The sequence below is a fragment of the Choloepus didactylus genome, chromosome 1 (assembly GCF_015220235.1).
Source record: "Choloepus didactylus isolate mChoDid1 chromosome 1, mChoDid1.pri, whole genome shotgun sequence".
Lineage (NCBI taxonomy): Eukaryota > Metazoa > Chordata > Mammalia > Pilosa > Megalonychidae > Choloepus > Choloepus didactylus.
This window is the reverse complement of record NC_051307.1, coordinates 243,899,211-243,921,704: the sequence shown is the minus strand read 5'-3', so window position 1 is coordinate 243,921,704 and position 22,494 is coordinate 243,899,211. Positions and strand designations below refer to the sequence as shown.

Below are 22,494 nucleotides of genomic sequence, written 5' to 3'. Positions count from 1 at the left end.
GAGCCCCATAGTAAGAGTTATGGACAGAGGCATTCTCGGAGTGCATGGAGGGGCTGGAGCACCCTACCCCCAGCCTCCCGTCGCTTGCATTTCCTGTTCACTCTGTATATTGGTCACAGGATCCTCTTCCTTAAACCCTGACTTCTTTAGATCAGACCTCTGCTCAGAAACATTCAATCCCTTAAACAGGCCTCACTCTTTCTACCCCCATGGTCTGAAATGCACTCCCTCTTCCTCTCTGCCAATCCAAATTTGCCTTATTTCAAAGCCCTGTTCAGTCTTCTTCTTCATGGCATTTCTCTCTTCTCACAGTGCCTACAGTCTGGATTGCTCTTTTAATAATTAATCATGTAATGAAGAGGTTCAAAGCTCTGCCTGTGTATCAGAATCACCTATTGGACTTCACAAAAATACAGATTTCCCAGGCACAGCCCCAGGGAGACTCTGATTCAGTTGGTCTGCTATGGGTTCGATAATTCTGTAGTTTTTAAAAGTTCACAAGTGTTTCTAATGCTTAGCTAGGTCTGAGATCTTCAGTCTCAGGATCTATTAAGTTGTCTTAATATTTAACTTTTCATGTCATATATACATATGACAAGTTTATGATCCAAGAATACTAGAAATTAGTTGGAGCAGGTACCATATGTTATGTGTTAGTGTGGCCATGGGGAAAGAGAACTGGGATAAGAGTGTGAGGACCTGAGTATTAGTGCCAGCTTTGCCAGACTCTGGATGTTTGGCTCTGTGCAAACCACTGAGATTCTCTGAATCTTGGTTGTATCGTCTATACAAGGTGGGTCCCCACACCTGCCCCCCGCCTCACTGTGCTTTTTAGAAAACCAGATGAATGAAACACTGGAAGGGAAAGAGCTTTGGCCTTACGAAAGTGCATTTATGATGTATTTCAGTTCATTGTTAAATTGCCTGAAGCTACATACAGAAACACACCGCAGGGGCTGGTGCAGTCAGAAATGGCCTGGAAAAGAAAGTGGCCTTTGGGTTGTATGTAACATGAGTGTGCAGAGAGGAAGAAGGAAGAACATTCTGGGCAGGGAAAGTAGCATCAGTAAAGGCTTGGAACTTGAACTAAGTGTGGCATTTTTAGGTAATAATGCCAAGACTACCTGTTGCGGTTTGCTAATGCTGCTGTTATGCAAAATACCAGAAATGGATTGGCTTTTATAAAGGGGGCTTATTTGGTTACAAAGTTACAGTCTGAAAGCCATGAAGATGTCCAAATGAAGACATCAACACAAGTATGCCAAGGCCAATGGCATCTGGAAAACCTCTGTTAGCTGGGAAGGCACATGGCTGGCGTCTGCTGATCCCTAGTTGTGTTCCACTCTCAGCTCCTGTGCATTCTTCAAAGTGTCTCTCTTGGCTGCAGTTCTAAAGTGTCACTCACGGCTGCTCTGTTATATGGCTCTAGTGATTTAATTCAGACCCACCATGGATGGGTGGGGTAACACCTCCATGGAAACTATCCAATCAAAGGTCCTGCACACAGTTGATTGAGTCACATCTCCATGGAAACACTCAACCAATAGGTTCCAACCTAATCAACACTAATACGTCTCCTCCACAAAATTGCATCAAAGATAATGGCATTTTGGGGGAAATAATACATCCAAACTGGCACACCACCCTGGGACATTAGGTGCAAGCATTGAAGGGTTAAGGAGAGGCTGGGAAGTCAGAGTGAGGAATTTGCATGCTGTCCTGGCAGTGGCCATGGCCAGTCTGTTTTCACCCAGCTATTTCTCTTTTCTAATGTTCCTCATTCCTCCTTGAAGATCCAAGTGATCCTCCAGTATCATTTCTCTTCAGCCTGAAGTACTTCCATTAGCATTTTTTGAAGTACAGATCTGATGGCAACAAATTATTTCAGTTTCTTTCATGCAAAAAAGGTTTTAATTGAAGTGTATTTTTGCTAGATATGGGATTCTGGTTTGATAGTTTTGTTTTGTTTTTCCCCTTTACAGCACTTTAAAGAGGGTTAACTGTGTTCTGTCTTCCATAGTTTACTATGAGAAGTCTGTGGTTAGTCAGATCATTGTTCATTTTCTCCAGCTACTTTAAAATTTTCTCTTTCCTTTTGTTTTCTAAGTTTTACTATGATGTGTCTAGGTGTGCTTGTCTTCATATTTATTTGTTTGGAATTTACTGAGCTTCTTGAATTGTAAGTTTATGTCTTTCACCAAATTTGGGCAGTCTTCCACCATTGTTTTTTATTTTTTATTTTTCTGTTCCACTCTCTTTTTCTTCTGAGACTCCAATCACATGTATTTTAGATTTTTCAATATTGTATCAAAGGTAGCTGAGGCTCTGTTCTTTTGTGTTTTTCTTTTTCAATTTTTTTCTCTTTCCTTTTCAGACTAGATAATTTCTATTGATCTGTCTTCAAGTTCACAGGTATTCCTCTGTCATTTACATGCTGCTATCATGCCTATCCCATGAACTTTTTAGTTGAGATATTGTATTTTTCTTAATTTTTTATATTCTCTATTTTCCTGCTGAGATTTCCTATTTTTTTCATTCACTACAAGTATATTTTCCTTTTACCTCATTGGGGTAAAGCAGTTGAGTTAGCTGCTTTTCAGCCCATGTCTGATAATTCCAACATCCAGGCCATACAGACAGAATTGGCCTCTGTTGTTTATCTGTTCCCATGACAATGGATCACACTTTCTGGTTTTTCATATGTTGAGTAATTTCAGATTGTGTACAGCATAGAATTCTCATATATTCTTTTTTTTAAAACTTTATCAAAAAAATTAAAAAAGCATTTCAAACAAAACAAAGCAAAGGAATAAGAAAAACAAATAACCTAAAATAACAACATTGACTCCAACATGTTCCTACCATACTCAAGAAAATTAACAGATCATCATCACTCCTGAGCATTCCCATAAATTAAGATTACCCTCCATAACTTATCTGTTCTTATTAGATTATCATTCCCCCTTCACTAGTTGCTGTCTATCTCTAAGTCCCCTACATTCTACAATATAAAACATTTATTTTACGTTTTTCAGAGTTCACATTAGTGGTAACATACAATATCTGTCTTTTTGTGTCTGGCTTATTTCACTCAGCATTATGTCTTCAGGGTTCATCCATGTTGTCATGTGTTTCACAACCCCATTCCTTCTTACTGCCGCATAGTATTCCATCGTGTGTATATACCACATTTTGTTTATCTACTCATCTGTTGAAGGACATTTGGATTGTTTCCGTCACTTGGCAATTGTGAATAATGCTGCTGTGAACATCGGTGTGCAAACAGCTGTTCATGTCACTGCTTTCAAATCTTCTGGGTATATACTGAGAAGTGAAATTGCTGAATTGAAGAGTAACTCGATATCTAGTTTTCTAAGGAACTGCCAAACTGTCCTCCAGAGTGGCTAAACCATTATACAGTTCCACTAGTAAAGAATAAGAGTTCCATTTTCTCCACATACTCTCCAGCATTTGTAGTTTCCTGTTTTTTTAATGGCAGCCATTCTAATTGGTGTGAAATAATATCTCACTGTGGTTTTAATTTGCATCTCCCTAATAGCTAGTGAAGATGAACATTTTTTTATGTGTTTTTTAGCCATTTGTATTTTCAGAGAAATGTCTTTTCATATCTTTTGCCCATTTTATAATTGGCTTGTTTGTACTATTGTCATTGAGTTGTAGGATTTCTTTAAATATGCAAGATATCAGTCTTTTATCAGATACATGGTTTCCAAATATTTTTTCCCATTGAGTTGGCTGCTTCTACACCTTTTTGAAAAATTCCTTTGAGATACAGAATCTTTCAACTTTGAGAAGTTCCCATTTATTTTTTCTTTTGTTGCTTGTGCTTTGGGTGTAAGATCTAAGAAGCAACCTCCTAATACAAGATCTTTCATTTTCTAGCTTCTTCAGTTGTTCCATTAGTTCTTTGATTTTAGCTCTTTCTTCCTTTTTCATGTATGCATTTAGAGCTATAAATTTCCCCCTCAATACTGCCTTCACTGCATCCCATAAGTTCTGATATGTTGTGCTCTTGTTTTCATTCATCTCTAGATATTTACCGATTTCTCTTGCAATTTCCCCTTTAACCCATTGATTGTTTAGGGGTGTGTTGTTTAACCTCCAGATATTTGTGAATGTTCTAGATCTTGGTGGTTATTGACTTCTAGTTGTATTCCATTGTGATCAGAGAACATGCTTGGAATAATTACAATCTTTTTAAATTTATTGAGGCTGTTTTATGCCCCAGCATGTGATCTATCCTGGAGAAAGTTCCATGTACCTTAGAGAAGAATGTGTATCCTGGTGATTTGGGGTGTAATGCTCTACATATGTCTGTTAAGTGAAATTCATTTATCACATTCTTTAAGTTTTCAGTTTCCTTATTGGTCCTCTGTCTGGTTGATCTGTCTATAGGAGAGAGTGATGTATTGAAGTCTCCCACAATTATTGTGTAAACAACTATTGCTGCCTTCACTTTTGCCAATGTTTGTCTCATGTACTTTGGGGCAACTTGATTGGGTACATAGACATTTGTGATTGTTATTTCTTCTTGTTGAATTGTCCCTTTTATTAATATATAGTGTCCTTCTTTGTCTCTTATGACATCCTTGCATTTAAAGTCTATTTTTTCTGAGATTAATATTGTCTCCCTACTTTCTTTTGGCTGTAGCTCGCATGGAATATTTTTTCCATCCTTTCACTTTCAGTTTCTTTGTGTCACTTGGTCTAAAATGAGTCTCTTGTAAGCAACATATTGGTGGTTCATATTTTTAAATCCATTCTGCCAATCTATGTCTTTTAATTGGGGATTTTAATCAACTCACATTCAGTGTTATTACTGTGAAGGCAGTTCTTGAATCAGCCATCATAACCTTTGGTTTTTATTTGTCAGATGTATTTTTTCCTCTCTCTCTTTATTTCCTTTAATGTGCCCTTACTAAAATTCCTTTGTTCTGTGCCCTTCTCCAGACCTTTCTCTCTGTTCTTTTTTTCTCAGCCGGTAGGGCTCCCTTAAGTATTTCTTGTAGGGCAGATCTCATGTTAGCAAATTCTCTCAGCATTTGTTTGTGAAAATTTTAAGTTCTCCCTCAGGAGAGCTTTTCTGGATAAAGAATTCTTGGTTGGCACTTTTTCTCTCTCAGAATTTTAAATATGTCATACCACTGTCTTCTCGCCTCCATGGTGGCTGCTGAGTAGTCACTGCTTAGTCTCACGTTATTTCCCCTGTATGTGGTGAATCACTTCTCTCTTGCTGCTTTCAAAACATTTTCCTTCTCTTCAGCATTTGACAATCTGATCAGAATATGTCTCAGAGTGGGTTTATTTGGATTTATTCTATTTGGAGTTTGTTGGGCATCTATGATTTGCAAATTTATGTCATTTAGAAGGGTTGGGAAGTTTTTCCCAACAATTTCTTTGAATACTCTTCCTAGTCCTTTACCTTTCTCTTCTCCTTCTAGAACACCAATGAGTCTTATATTTGCATGCTTCATGTTGTCCATAATTTCCCTGAGATCCGTTTCAAACTTTTCCATGTTTTCACCGTTCATTCTTTTGTGCTTTCACTTTCCAACACACTTCCTTTGAGTTTGCTTATTTGTTCCTCTACTTCTTCAAATCTGGTGTTATGTGTCTCAAGAATCTTTTTACTTTGATGAAGCGTTTATTTTATTTCCATAAGATCCGCTATTTTTTTTAATTTTCTCTTGCAAATTGTTCCTTAGGCTCTTCTACAGTCTTCTTGATGTCCTTTATATCCTGAGCCATGATATTGGTGTTTGTGGTTTCTTCTTTGATTAATTGCTCCAAGTTCTGTGTCTCCTCTGGTTTTTTAGTTTGGACATTTGTGTTATCTGTGTCTTCTGGTTTCTTCATATGCTTTATAATTTTCTATTGTTTTTGGCCTCTTGGCATTTGCTTATCCTGATAGGGTTCTTTTAGGATATGCAGGCTTATTTAAACAATTATGTGTAATTTGACAGAGCTACAGCTTGGTGGAGTGCATTTTCCATGACCTATCAGCAGATGGTGCTCCCAAGCCACCTCTTACCCTCAAGCCAGTTCTCCCCAACTTTGTCTATGCACCGAGTTGGGGTGCAAACCATGTGGAGATCCAATTAGTGCACCAATTTTCCATGTACAGTGGGGACCACCAGCCTTGTGGGTGGGTGGGGTATGCCCTCTGCAGTTTGGCAGGAAGACAGCTCTAAGACCCAGTATTCCCAGCCATTCCCAGGGCTGCGGGTGGAATACTCTGGGGCTGCAGATCATGTCTAACCCTTCAGCTCAGATTCCTCACAGTCCCTCTCTTCCATGGGCCCACAAGTCCCTGGGATTGGTGTAGAGCTTCTGGCACTTCCATGCAGCACCCCTGCCTCTAGGCTCTGCACACCGTGGAGGAGGAGTGTGCACCATCACAAGCCAGCTGAATCCTGAATTCCTTCAAGGAAGCTCTCAGCTGCAGTGTTGCAAAGGTGTGTCTCCCAGCCAGCTGCTAAGATGATCTGTCCCAGGCATAGGGACTCTTAGCTGTGGGTGTACAAAGGGTTATCACCCACACCAGATACTGAGTTGGGTACCTGGGGCATGGAAGGTACTCCCCACCACCCTCAACTGCGGCTCCAGCTGCCAGTTACCTGGCAGCTTTCCAAGTCGAACATGACCCCACCTTCAAACAGTCTCTCGGTTTCTCCCCACTGCGCTGCCATTTTCCCAGAGGCCTTCTGGACCAAACACTCACACGTCTCCAAATACAGTCTCTCGATTTCTCCCAACCGCGCTCAACTGCGACTCCAGCTGCCATTTTCCCAGCAGCTTTCCAAACCGAACACTCACATGTCTCTGAATACAGTCTCTCCGTTTCTCCCCACCGCATTTGACTGCGATTCCAGCTGCTGTTTCTCTGGCAGCTCTCCAGACTGAACATTCACACATCTCCAAACATAGTCTGTTGGTTTCAGCAAGTACACACTTACTGTGGGTGTAGAAGTCCCTGCCCAGCTGGTGGAACCCTGGAGCTACTATTCTAGAGCACTTTCTTTTATTCTAGTGTTTTTCATGGAGGAAAATTTTGCTCTGTCTCTCCTAATCTGCCACCTTGGATCCCCCCCCTCATAAATACTCTTAGTAGAAATAAAACAGAATTGTGTGAGGAGGCGGGGCAAGATGGTGGATTGGTGAGGTGTATCTTTTAGTTACTCCTACAGGAAAGTAGGTAGAAAGCCAGGAACTGCGTGGACTGGACACCGCAGAGCAATTTGACTTTGGGCATACTTCATACAACACTCATGAACACGTGGAACTGCTGAGATCAGTGAAATCTGTAAGTTTTTGCAGCCAGGGGACCCACACCCTCCCTGCCAGGCTCAGTCCCGTAGGAGAAGGGGCCGTCAGCGCTGGGAACAAGGAGGGAGAACTGCAGTGGTGACTCTTACCGGAAACTCATTCTACTGATCCAAACTCCAACATAGATAGACTGAGACCAGACACCAGAGAATCCGGGAGCAGCCAGCCTGGCAGAGAGCAGATAGGGATAGCAAAAACAGCAAGAAAACCCCCAAAATAAAAGCAGAGGCTTTTTGGAGTTCTGGTGAACATAGAAAGGGGAAGGGCAGAGCTCAGGCCCTGAGGCTCATATGCAAATCCCAAAGAAAAACCGATCTCTTTGACCCCTGGACCTTTCCTTAATGGCCCTAATTGCTTTGTCTCTTAGCATTTCAATAACCCATTAGGTCTGTGAGGAGGGCCCCCCCCCCTTTTATTTAATCTTTTTTCCTTTTTCTTAAACAATTACTCTAAGAAGCCTAATACTAGCCTCAAAGACTTGCAATTTGGGCAGGTCAAGACAAGAGCAGAACTAGGAGAGCTTTGAGACAAAAGGCAATAATCCAGTGGCTGAGAAAATTCACTAAACACCACAACTTCCCAAGAAAAGGGGGGTGTCCACTCACAGCCATCATCCTGGTGGACAGGGAACACTCTAGCCTGTCACTGGCCCGATAGCCCAGAGCCGCCCCAGACAACCAAGTGTGACGGAAGTGCTTCAAATAACAGGCACACACCACAAAACTGGGCATGGACATTAGCCTTCCCTGCACCCTCAGCTGGTTGTCCCAGAGTTGGGAAGGTGGAGCAGTGTGAATTAACAAAGCCCCATTCAGACATCATTTCAGCAGACTGGGAGCCTCCTTACACAGCCCTGCAGCCCAGAACTGCCCTGGGGGGACAGCACTCACCTGTGACATAGCACAGTCATCCCTCAACAGAGGACCTGGGGGTGCACAGCCTAGAAGAGGGACCCACTCGCAAGTCTCAGGGGCCATACACCAATACCAAGGACTTGTGGGTCAGTGGCAGAGACAAACTGTGGCAGGACTGAACTGAAGGATTAGACTATTGCAGCAGCTTTAAAACTCCAGGAACTCCAGGGAGATTTGATTGTTAAACCCACCCGCCCTCCCTGATCGCCCAGACACAAGCCGCATATACAGGGCGGGCAACGCCAACTACACACGCAAGCTTGGTACACCAATTGGACCCCACAAGACTCACTCCCACACTCACCACAAAGACAAAGCAGGGGAGAACTGGCTTGAGGAGAACAGGTGGCTCGTGGACGCCACCTGCTGGTTAGTTAGAGAAAGTGTACTCCATGAAGCTGTAGATATGACAAATTAGAGATAAGGATTTCAGTCGGTCTACAAATCCTAAAAGAACCCTATCAAGTTAAGCAAATGCCAAGAGGCCAAAAACAACAGAAAATGTTAAAGCATATGAAAAAACCAGACGATATGGATAACCCAAGCCGAAGCACCCAAATCAAAAGGTCAGAGGAGACACAGTACCTAGAGCAACTAAAAAAGAACTAAAGATGAACGACAAAACCATGGCACGGGATATAAAGGACATGAAGAAGAGCATGGCACAGGATATAAAGGACATCAAGAAGACCCTAGAAGAGCATAAAGAAGACATTGCAAGACTAAATAAAAAAATAGGTGATCTTATGGAAATTAAAGAAACTGTTGACCAAATTAAAAAGATTCTGGATATTCATAGTACAAGACTAGAGGAAGTTGAACAACGAATCAGTGATCTGGAAGATGACAGAACAGAAAATGAAAATACAAAAGAAAAAATGGGGAAAAAAATCGAAATGGACCTCAGGGATATGACAGATAATATAAAACGTCCAAATATAAGACTCATTGGTGTTCCAGAAGGGGAAGAGAAGGGTAAAGGTCCAGGAAGAGTATTCAAAGAAATTCTTGGGGAACTTCCCAAATCTTCTCAATGCCATAAATACACAAATCATAAATGCTCAGCGAACTCCAAATAGAATAAATCCAAAAAACGCACTCTCAGACATATTCTGATCACACTGTCAAATAAGGAAGAGAAGGAGCAAGTTCTGAAAGCAGCAAGAGAAAAGCAATTCACCACATACAAAGGAAACAGCATAAGACTAAGTAGTGACTACTCAGCAGCCACCATGGAGGCAAGAAGGCAGTGGCATTACATATTTAAAATTCTCAGAGAGAAAAATTTCCAACCAAGAATACTTTATCCAGCAAAGCTCTCCTTCAAATTTGAGGGAGAGCTTAAATTTTTCACAGACCAACAAATGCTGAGACAATTTTCTAACAAGAGACCTGCCCTACTGGAGATACTAAAGGGAGCCCTACAGACAGAGAAACAAAGAAAAGAGAGAGAGACATGGAGAAAGGTTCAGTACTAAAGAGATTCAGTATGGGTACATTAAAGGATTTTAATAGAGAGAGGGAAAAATATATATGACAAACATAAACCAAAGGATAAGATGGCTGATTCAAGAAATGCCTTCACGGTTATAACGTTGAATGTGAATGGATTAAACTCCCCAATTAAAAGATATAGATTGGCAGAAGGGATGAAAAAAAATGAACCATCAATATGTTGCATACAAGAGACTCATCTTAGACACAGGGACACAAAGAAACTGAAGGTGAAAGGATGGAAAAAAATATTTCATGCAAGCTACAGCCAAAAGAAAGCAGGTGTAGCAATATTAATCTCAGATAAAATAGACTTCAAATGCAGGGATGTTTTGAGAGACAAAGAAGGCCACTATATACTAATAAAAGGGGCAATTCAGCAAGAAGAAATAACAATCGTAAATGTCTATGCACCCAATCATGGTGCCACAAAATACATGAGAGAAACACTGGCAAAACTAAAGGAAGCGATTGATGTTTCCACAATAATTGTGGGAGACTTCAACACATCACTCTCTCCTATAGATAGATCAACCAGACAGAAGACCAATAAGGAAATTGAAAACCTAAACAATCTGATAAATGAATTAGATTTAACAGACATATACAGGACATTACATCCCAAGTCACCAGGATACACATACTTTTCTAGTGCTCATGGAACTTTCTCCAGAATAGATCATATGCTGGGACATAAAACAAGCCTCAATAAATTTAAAAAGATTGAAATTATTCAAAGCACATTCTCTGACCACAATGGAATACAATTAGAAGTCAGTAACCATCAGAGACTTAGAAAATTCACAAATACCTGGAGGTTAAACAACACACTCCTAAACAATCAGTGGGTTAAAGAAGAAATAGCAAGAGAAATTGCTAAATATATAGAGACAAATGAAAATGAGAACACAACATACCAAAACCTATGGGATGCAGCAAAAGCAGTGCTAAGGGGGAAATTTATGGCACTAAACGCATATATTAAAAAGGAAGAAAGAGCCAAAATCAAAGAACTAATGGATCAACTGAAGAAGCTAGAAAATGAACAGCAAACCAATCCTAAACCAAGTAGAAGAAAAGAAATAACAAGGATTAAAGCAGAAATAAATGACATAGAGAACAAAAAAACAATAGAGAGGATAAATATCACCAAAAGTTGGTTCTTCGAGAAGATCAACAAGATTGACAAGCCCCTAGCTAGACTGACAAAATCAAAAAAGAGAAGACCCATATAAACAAAATAATGAATGAAAAAGGTGACATAACTGCAGATCCTGAAGAAATTAAAAAAATTATAAGAGGATATTATGAACAACTGTATGGCAACAAACTGGATAATGTAGAAGAAATGGACAATTTCCTGGAAACATATGAACAGCCTAGACTGACCAGAGAAGAAATAGAAGACCTCAACCAACCCATCACAAGCAAAGAGATCCAATCAGTCATCAAAAATCTTCCCACAAATAAATGCCCAGGGCCAGATGGCTTCACAGGGGAATTCTACCAAACTTTCCAGAAAGAACTGACACCAATCTTACTCAAACTCTTTCAAAACCTTGAAGAAAATGGAACACTACCTAACTCATTTTATGAAGCTAACATCAATCTAATACCAAAACCAGGCAAAGATGCTCCAAAAAAGGAAAACTACCGGCCAATCTCCCTAATGAATATAGATGCAAAAATCCTCAACAAAATACTTGCAAATCGAATCCAAAGACACATTAAAAAAATCATACACCATGACCAAGTGGGGTTCATTCCAGGCATGCAAGGATGGTTCAACATAAGAAAAACAATCAATGTATTACAACACATTAAAAACTCGAAAGGGAAAAATCAATTGATCATCTCAATAGATGCTGAAAAAGCATTTGACAAAATCCAACATCCGTTTTTGATAAAAACACTTCAAAAGGTAGGAATTGAAGGAAACTTCCTCAACATGATAAAGAGCATATATGAAAAACCCACAGCCAGCAAAGTACTCAATGGTGAGAGACTGAAAGCCTTCCCTCTAAGATCAGGAACAAGACAAGGATGCCCGCTGTCACCACTGTTATTCAACATTGTGCTGGAAGTGCTAGCCAGGGCAATCCGGCAAGACAAAGAAATAAAAGGCATCCAAATTGGAAAAGAAGAAGTAAAACTGTCATTGTTTGCAGATGATATGATCTTATATCTAGAAAACCCTGAGAAATCAACGATACACCTACTAGAGCTAATAAACAAATTTAGCAAAGTAGCGGGATACAAGATTAATGCACATAAGTCAGTAATGTTTCTATATGCTAGAAATGAACAAACTGAAGAGACACTCAAGAAAAAGATACCATTTTCAATAGCAACTAAAAAAATCAAGTACCTAGGAATAAACTTAACCAAAGATGTAAAAGACCTATACAAAGAAAACTACATAACTCTACTAAAAGAAATAGAAGGGGACCTTAAAAGATGGAAAAATATTCCATGTTCATGGATAGGAAGGCTAAATGTTATTAAGATGTCAATTCTACCCGAACTCATCTACAGATTCAATGCAATCCCAATCAAAATTCCAACAACCTACTTTGCAGACTTGGAAAAGCTAGTTATCAAATTTATTTGGAAAGGGAAGATGCCTCGAATTGCCAAAGACACTCTAAAAAAGAAAAACGAAGTGGGAGGACTTACACTCCCTGACTTTGAAGCTTATTATAAAGCCACAGTTGCCAAAACAGCATGGTACTGGCACAAAGATAGACATATAGATCAATGGAATCGAATTGAGAATTCAGAGATAGACCCTCAGATCTATGGCCGACTGATCTTTGATAAGGCCCCCAAAGTCACTGAACTGAGCCATAATGGTCTTTTCAACAAATGGGGCTGGGAGAGTTGGATATCTATATCCAAAAGAATGAAAGAGGACCCCTACCTCACCCCCTACACAAAATTTAACTCAAAATGGACCAAAGATCTCAATATAAAAGAAAGTACCATAAAACTCCTAGAAGATAATGTAGGACCTTGTATTAGGCGGCCACTTCCTAGACTTTACACACAAAGCACAAGCAACAAAAGAGAAAATAGATAAATGGGAACTCCTCAAGCTTAGAAGTTTCTGCACCTCAAAGGAATTTCTCAAAAAGGTAAAGAGGCAGCCAACTAAATGGGAAAAAATTTTTGGAAACCATGTATCTGACAAAAGACTGATATCTTGCATATACAAAGAAATCCTACAACTCAATGACAATAGTACAGACAGCCCAATTATAAAATGGGCAAAAGATATGAAAAGACAGTTCTCTGAAGAGGAAATACAAATGGCCAAGAAACACATGAAAAAATGTTCAGCTTCACTAGCTATTAGAGAGATGCAAATTAAGACCACAATGAGATACCATCTAACACCGGTTAGAATGGCTGCCATTAAACAAACAGGAAACTACAAATGCTGGAGGGGATGTGGAGAAATTGGAACTCTTATTCATTGTTGGTGGGACTGTATAATGGTTCAGCCACTCTGGAAGTCAGTCTGGCAGTTCCTTAGAAAACTAGATATAGAGTTACCATTCGATCCAGCGATTGCACTTCTCGGTATATACCCGGAAGTTTGGAAAGCAGTGACACGAACAGATATCTGCACGCCAATGTTCATAGCAGCATTATTCACAATTGCCAAGAGATGGAAACAACCCAAATGTCCTTCAACAGATGAGTGGATAAATAAAATGTGGTATATACACACGATGGAATACTACGCGGCAGTAAGAAGGAACGATCTCGTGAAACATATGACAACATGGATGAACCTTGCAGACATAATGCTGAGCGAAATAAGCCAGGCACAAAAAGAGAAATATTATATGCTACCACTAATGTGAACTTTGAAAAATGTAAAACAAATGGTTTATAATGTAGAATGTAGGGGAACTAGCAGTAGAGAGCAATTAAGGAAGGGGGAACAATAATCCAAGAAGAACAGATAAGCTATTTAACGTTCTGGGGATGCCCAGAAATGACTATGGTCTGTTAATTTCTGATGGATATAGTAGGAACAAGTTCACAGAAATGTTGCTATATTAGGTAACTTTCTTGGGGTAAAGTAGGAACATGTTGGAAGTTAAGCAGTTATCTTAGGTTAGTTGTCTTTTTCTTACTCCCTTGTTATGGTCTCTTTGAAATGTTCTTTTATTGTACGTTTGTTTTCTTTTTAACTTTTTTTTCATACAGTTGATTTAAAAAAGAAGGGAAAGTTAAAAAAAAAAAAAAAAGAAAAAGAAAAACAAGGAAAAAAAAAAAAAGATGTGGTGCCCCCTTGAGGAGCCTGTAGAGAATGCAGGGGTGTTCGCCTGCCCCACCTCCATGGTTGCTGGCATGGCCACGGACGTGGGGGGCTGGTGGTTTGATGGGTTGAGCCCTCTACCATAAGTTTTACCCTTGGGAAGACGGTTGCTGCAAAGGAGAGGCTAGGCCTCCCTATATTTGTGCCTAAGAGTCTCCTCCTGAATGCCTCTTTGTTGCTCAGATGTGGCCCTCTCTCTCTGGCTAAGCCAACTTGAAAGGTGAAATCACTGCCCTCCCCCCTACGTGGGATCAGACACCCAGGGGAGTGAATCTCCCTGGCAACGTGGAATATGACTCCCGGGGAGGAATGTAGACCCGGCATCGTGGGATGGAGAACATCTTCTTGACCAAAAGGGGGATGTGAAAGGAAATGAAATAAGCTTCAGTGGCAGAGAGATTCCAAAACGAGCCGAGAGATCACTCTGGTGGGCACTCTTACGCACACTTTAGACAACCCTTTTTAGGTTCTAAAGAATTGGGGTAGCTGGTGGTGGATACCTGGAACTATCAAACTACAACCCAGAACCCATGAATCTCGAAGACAGTTGTATAAAAATGTAGCTTATGAGGGGTGACAATGGGATTGGGAAAGCCATAAGGACCAAACTCCACTTTGTCTAGTTTATGGATGGATGTGTAGAAAAGTAGGGGAAGGAAACAAACAGACAAAGGTACCCAGTGTTCTTTTTTACTTCAATTGCTCTTTTTCACTCTAATTATTATTCTTGTTATTTTTGTGTGTGTGCTAATGAAGGTATCAGGGATTGATTTAGGTGATGAATGTACAACTATGTAATGGTACTGTAAACAATCGAAAGTACGATTTGTTTTGTATGTCTGCGTGGTATGTGAATATATCTCAATAAAATGATGATTAAAAAAAAAAAAAAAAAAAAGAATTGGGGTAGCTGGTGGTGGATACCTGAAACTATCAAACTACAACCCAGAACCCATGAGTCTCGAAGACAGTTGTATAAAAATGTAGCTTATGAGGGGTGACAAAGGGATTGGGAAAGCCATAAGGACCAAACTCCACTTTGTCTAGTTTATGGATGGATGTGTAGAAAAGTAGGGGAAGGAAACAAACAGACAAAGGTACCCAGTGTTCTTTTTTACTTCAATTGCTCTTTTTCACTCTAATTATTATTCTTGTTATTTTTGTGTGTGTGCTAATGAAGGTGTCAGGGATTGATTTAGGTGATGAATGTACAACTATGTAATGGTACTGTAAACAATCGAAAGTACAATTTGTTTTGTATGACTGCGTGGTATGTGAATATATCTCAATAAAATGATGATTAAAAAAAAAAATCATACACCATGACCAAGTGGGGTTCATTCCAGGCATGCAAGGATGGTTTAACATAAGAAAATCAATCAGTGTATTACAACACATTAAAAACTCGAAAGGGAAAAATAAATTGATCATCTCAATAGATGCTGAAAAAGCATTTGACAAAATCCAACATCCCTTTTTGATAAAAACACTTCAAAAGGTAGGAATTGAAGGAAACTTCCTCAACATGATAAAGAGCATATATGAAAAACCCACAGCCAGCATAGTACTCAATGGTGAGAGACTGAAAGCCTTCCCTCTAAGATCAGGAACAAGACAAGGATGCCCGCTGTCAGCACTGTTATTCAACATTGTGCTGGAAGTGCTAGCCAGGGCAATCCGGCAAGACAAAGAAATAAAAGGCATCCAAATTGGAAAAGAAGAAGTAAAACTGTCATTGTTTGCAGATGATATGATCTTATATCTAGAAAACCCTGAGAAATCGACGATACAGCTACTAGAGCTAATAAACAAATTTAGCAAAGTAGCGGGATACAAGATTAATGCACATAAGTCAGTAATGTTTCTATATGCTAGAAATGAACAAACTGAAGAGACACTCAAGAAAAAGATACCATTTTCAATAGCAACTAAAAAAATCAAGTACCTAGGAATAAACTTAACCAAAGATGTAAAAGACCTATACAAAGAAAACTACATAACTCTACTAAAAGAAATAGAAGGGGACCTTAAAAGATGGAAAAATATTCCATGTTCATGGATAGGAAGTCTAAATGTCATTAAGATGTCAATTCTACCCAAACTCATCTACAGATTCAATGCAATCCCAATCAAAATTCCAACAACCTACTTTGCAGACTTGGAAAAGCTAGTTATCAAATTTATTTGGAAAGGGAAGATGCCTCGAATTGCTAAAGACACTCTAAAAAAGAAAAACGAAGTGGGAGGACTTACACTCCCTGACTTTGAAGCTTATTATAAAGCCACAGTTGTCAAAACAGCATGGTACTGGCACAAAGATAGACATATAGATCAATGGAATCGAATTGAGAATTCAGAGATAGACCCCCAGATCTATGGCTGACTGATCTTTGATAAGGCCCCCAAAGTCACTGAACTGGGTCATAATGGTCTTTTCAGCAAATGGGGCTGGGAGAGTTGGATATCCATATCCAAAAGAATGAAAGAGGACCCCTACCTCACCCCCTACACAAAAATTAACTCAAAATGGACCAAAGATCTCAATATAAAAGAAAGTACCATAAAATCCTAGAAGATAATGTAGGAAAACATCTTCAAGACCTTGTATTAGGCGGCCACTTCCTAGACTTTACACCCAAAGCACAAGCAACAAAAGAAAAAAATGATAAATGGGAACTCCTCAAGCTTAGAAGTTTCTGTACCTCAAAGGAATTTGTCAAAAAGTTAAAGAGGCAGCCAACTGAATGAGAAAAAATTTTGGAAACCATGTATCTGACAAAAGACTGATACCTTGCATATATAAAGAAATCCTACAACTCAATGACGATAGTACAGACAGCCCAATTATAAAATGGGCAAAAGATGTGAATAGACAGTTCTCTGAAGAGGAAATACAAATGGCCAAGAAACACATGAAAAAATGTTCAGCTTCACTTGCTGTTAGAGAGATGCAAATTAAGACCACAATGTGATACCATCTCACACCAATTAGAATGGCTGCCATTAAACAAACAGGAAACTACAAATGCTGGAGGGGATGTGGAGAAATTGGAACTCTTATTCATTGTTGGTGGGACTGTATAATGGTTCAGCCACTCTGGAAGTCAGTCTGGAAGTTCCTTGGAAAACTAGATAGAGTTACCATTCGATCCAGCAATTGCACTTCTCGGTATATACCCGGAAGTTTGGAAAGCAGTGACACGAACAGATATCTGCACGCCAATGTTCATAGCAGCATTATTCACAATTGCCAAAAGATGGAAACAACCCAAATGTCCTTCAACAGATGAGTGGATAAATAAAATGTGGTATATACACACGATGGAATACTACGCGGCAGTAAGAAGGAACGATCTGGTGAAACATATGACAACATGGATGAACCTTGCAGACATAATGCTGAGCGAAATAAGCCAGGCACAAAAAGAGAAATATTATATGCTACCACTAATGTGAACTTTGAAAAATGTAAAACAAATGGTTTATAATGTAGAATGTAGGGGAACTAGCAGTAGAGAGCAATTAAGGAAGGGGGAACAATAATCCAAGAAGAACAGATAAGCTATTTAACGTTCTGGGGATGCCCAGGAATGACTATGGTCTGTTAATTTCTGATGGATATAGTAGGAGCAAGTTCACAGAAATGTTGCCATATTAGGTAACTTTCTTGGGGTAAAGTAGGAACATGTTGGAAGTTAAGCAGTTATCTTAGGTTAGTTGTCTTTTTCTTACTCCCTTGTTATGGTCTCTTTGAAATGTTCTTTTATTGTATGTTTGTTTTCTTTTTAACTTTTTTTCCATACAGTTGATTTAAAAAAGAAGGGAAAGTTTAAAAAAAGAAAAAGAAAAACAAGGAAAAAAAAAGATGTAGTGCCCCCTTGAGGAGCCTGTGGAGAATGCAGGGGTATTTGCCTACCCTACCTCGATGGTTGCTAACATGACCACAGATATAGGGGACTGGTGGTTTGATGGGTTGAGCCCTCTACCATATGTTTTACCCTTGGGAAGACTGTTGCTTCAAAGGAGAGGTTAGGCCTGCCTATAATTGTGCCTAAGATCCCCCTCCCGAATGCCACTTTGTTGCTCAGATGTGGCCCTCTCTCTCTAGCTAAGCCAACTTGAAAGGTGAAATCACTGCCCTCCACCCTACGTGGGATCAGACACACAGGGAAGTGAATCTCCCTGGCAACGTGGAATATGACTCACGGGGAGGAATGTAGACCCGGCATCGTGGAACGGAGAACATCTTCTTGACCAAAAGGGGGATGTGAAAGGAAATGAAATAAGCTTCAGTAGCAGAGAGAATCCGAAAGGAGCTGAGAGGTCACTCTGGTGGGCACTCTTACGCACAATAGACAACCCTTTTTAGGTTCTGATGAATTGGGGTAGCTGGTGGTAGATACCTGAAACTATCAAACTACAACCCAGAACCCCCATGAATCTTGAAGATGATTGTATAAAAATGTAGCTTATGAGGGGTGACAGTGGGATTGGGAAAGCCATAAGGACCACACTCCCCTTTGTCTAGTTTGTGGGTGGATGAGTAGAAAAATGGGGGAAGGAAACAAACAAACAGACAGGCAACGGCACCCAGTGTTCTTTTTTACTTTAATTGCTCTTTTTCACTTTAATTATTATTCTTGTTATTTTTGTGTGTGTGCTAATGAAGGTGTCAGGGATTGATTTGGGTGATGAATGTACAACTATGTAATGGTACTGTGAACAATCGAATGTACGATTTGTTTTGTATGACTGCGTGGTATGTGAATGTATCTCAATAAAATGAATATATATATTAAAAAAAAACAGAATTGTGAATGTTATGGTGTGGAGACTGTAGATTCAGCCAGAGACTTAGACAGTTTATACACAGAATTTGAGGCTCTCCTTCTCTGGCTCTGTCCTTTCTGGAATTCACTCCTCCCTTTTCTATGAATGTGGTTGCCCCATTCAGTCAACTGGTTAAACCATTCTGTCCTCTGGTTCTTCAGAAAGAGAGTGAATTTCCTATGTGAGTTTTGGCCATGAATGTGACCTGCCTTTGGGCTAAAGCTGTAAAACAGAAACTCATCATATCTTTTAATTTTCAACTCTCCACTGAAATTTACCTGCTTTTGTTCACTCTCCACAGCCTTCCGGCAGTTGTTCTTTATAGTTTGCTGAGTTTATAGTTGTTATCTCTGGGAGGATCAGTCTGTTAGGAGATGACTCTGCTATACTGGAAGTAGAACCAGCCGGTTAGTTTTTTAGTTTTTGTTTGTTTTGTTTTGTTTTGTTTTGTTTTTTTGAAATATATTCACACACCATACAGTCATCCAAAGTGTACAATCGGTTGTTCACAGTATCATATAGTTGTGCATTCATCACCACAATCAATTTTTTGAACATTTTCATTACTCCAAAAAATGAGACTAAAAAATTAAAGTAAAAAAGAATACCCAAATATCTCATACTCTTTTTCCCTCCTATTATTTATTTTCTTTCTGTTCCCCTTTTTCTACACATGTGTACATAACACTGGATAAAGGGAATGTGAGCCACAAGGTTTTCATAATCACATAGTCACCCCTTGTAAACTACATTGTTTTACAATTGTATTCAAGATTCAGGGCTACTGGGTTGCAGTTCTGCAGTTTCAGGTATTTCCTTCTAGCTTTTCCAATACACTAAAAATTTTAAAAAGTATCTGTATAAAGTATAAGAATAACCTCCAGAATGAGCTCTCAACTCCATTTGAGATCTCTCAGCCAGTGAAACTTTATGTTGTTTAATTTCTCTTCCCCCTTTTGGTCAGGAGGCTTTCTCAATCCCAGGATGCTGGGTTCAGACTCATCCATGAGAGTCATGTCCCATGTTGCCAGGGAGATTTACATCCCTGAGGATCATGTCCCATGTAGTGGGGGAGGGCAGTGAGTTTCCCTACAGAGTTGGCTTAGAGAGAGAGGCCACATCTGAGAAACAAAAGAGGTTCTCTGGGGGTGACACTTAGGCACAATTATAAGTAGGGTTAGCCTCTCCTTTGGAGTAACAAGCTTCATAAGGGCAAGCCCCAAGATTGAGGACTTAGTCTACTACAATGATAGTTCCCAATGCTTGCAAGAATATCACGAATTCCCCAGGTGGGGAAGTTTAATGTTTCCATATTTTTCCTCAGGTCCTCAAGGGGGCTTTGCAAATACTTTTTATTCTCTGCACAAATTATATAATTGAGATTGTTCACATAGATATATATATATATATATGTATGTATAATTGATATTGTTCACATACAATATAACTATCCAAAGATCCAAACTGTACAATCAGTTGCCCAGCATACAGCTGTGCATCCATCAACACAATTTTTTGTCAATTTTTAGAACATTTTCATTACTTCAGAAAAGAAATAAAGACAAAAAAGAGAACTCAAATCCTCCCATACCCCTAACCACACCCCCCTCATTCTTGATTCATAGTTTTGGTATAGTACATTTGTTACTGTTGATGAAAGAATCTTAAAATACTACTAACTGTAGTATATAGTTTGCAATAGTGATATATTTTTCCTATATGCCTCTATTATTAACTTCTAGTTATAATGTCATATATTTGTTCTAGTTTGTGAGAGAGATTTCTAATATTTGTGTAGTTAATCATGGATATTGTCCACCACAAGATTCACTGTTTTATATATTCCCATGTTTTAACCTCCAGCTTTCCTTCTGGTGACATATGTGACTCTGAGCTTACCCTTTCCACCACCTTCACACACGTTTCAGCATTGTTAGTTATTCTTACAACATGCTACCATCACCCCTGTCCATTTCCAAACATTTAATTTTACCTAGTTGAACATTCTGCTCATAATAAGCAAATACTCCCCATTCTTTAGCCTCATTCTGTAACCTGGTAACTTATATTTCATGTCTGTGAGCTTAGATATCATAATTAGTTCATTTCAGTGAGACCCTGCAATATTTGCCTTTATGTGTATGTCTTATTTCACTCAATATAGGGCCCTCAAGTTTTCTTTATCAACCCATTTCTTTTAAGATGGTTTTGTTCATACACCATACATTCCATCCTAAGTAAACAATTGTTGGTTCCCTGTATAGCCACATATTTATGTATTCAGCACCATTGCTACTATATATATAAGGACATCTCCATTTCTTTCACAAAGAAGGAGGAAGAGTCAAAGAAGGCAGAGAGACAAAAGAAAAAGAGAAAGAGAAAGAGAAAACAAAACAAAACAAAAAAACAAAACTTGACAGCTAGAAAGCAACAAAAGGAAAGATAGCGTTAACCTAAAGTAGAATAAAGAGTCAGACAACATCACCAATGCCAGGAGTCCCATACTCTTCCCCTATTCCCCACCCCCCACCGATACACGTTTAGCTTTGGTATGTTGCCTTTTTTATGTTAAAGGAAGCATAATACAATGTTTCCGTAAATTATAGTCTCTAGTTTACATTGATTGTATTTTCCCCCCAATCCCACCCTATTTTTAACACCCTGCAATGTTGACATTCATTTGTTCTACCTCATGTAAAAACATCTTTGTACCTTTTATTACAATCATTGAGCATCCTAGGTTTCCCTAAGTTATACAGTCCCAGTCTTTATCCTTTGTCTTTTGTTCTGGTGTCCCACATGGTCCCAACCTTCCTCTTTCACCCGTACTCACCATCATCTTTGTTCAGTGTACTTACATTGCTGTGCTACTCTCTCCCCAAATTGTTTTCCAAACCTCTCACTCCTGTCTTTTCTTTTGTGTCTGCAGTGCTTCCTTTAGTGTTTCCTGTAGAGCAGTTATCTTGTTCACAAGCTCTGTCATTGTCTTTTTGTCAGAGAATATTTTAAGCTCTCCTTCATATTTGAAGGATAGTTTTGCTGGATATAGGATTCTTGGTTGGTGGTTTTTCTCCTTCAGAATCTTAAATATATCACCCCACTTCCTTCTTGACTCCGTGGTTTCTATTGAGAAATCCACACATAGTCTTATCAAGTTTCCTTTGTATGTGATGGATCGCTTTTCTCTTGCTGCTTTCAGGATTCTCTCTTTATCTTTAATGTTTGATAATCTGATTATTAAATGTCCTGGCATAGGTCTGTTCACATCTGTTCTGTTTGGGGTATGCTGCACTTCTTGGGTCCGTAATCTTATGTCTTTCATAAGAGATGGGACATTTTCATTGATTATTTCCTCTATTATTGCCTCTACCCCTTTTCCCTTCTCTTTTCCTTCTGGGACACCAATGACACGTACATTCTTGCTTTGTATTTGTCCTTAAGTTCCCGGAGAACTTGCTTTTATTTTTCCATTCTTTTCTCTATCTGTTCTTTTGTGTGTAGGCTTTCAGGTGCCTTGTTCTCCAGTTCCTGAGTGTTTTCTTCTGCCTCTTGAGATCTGCTGTTGTATGTTTCCAT

General features: G+C 39.3%; 1 protein-coding gene across 1 annotated transcript in view; it reads left to right on the top strand.

The window, feature by feature from the left end:
* Positions 1–22,494, top strand: part of C1H3orf20 (chromosome 1 C3orf20 homolog) — a 167,367-nt gene that overhangs the window by 57,259 nt on the left and 87,614 nt on the right. The gene's annotated exons all lie outside the window — the stretch shown is intronic.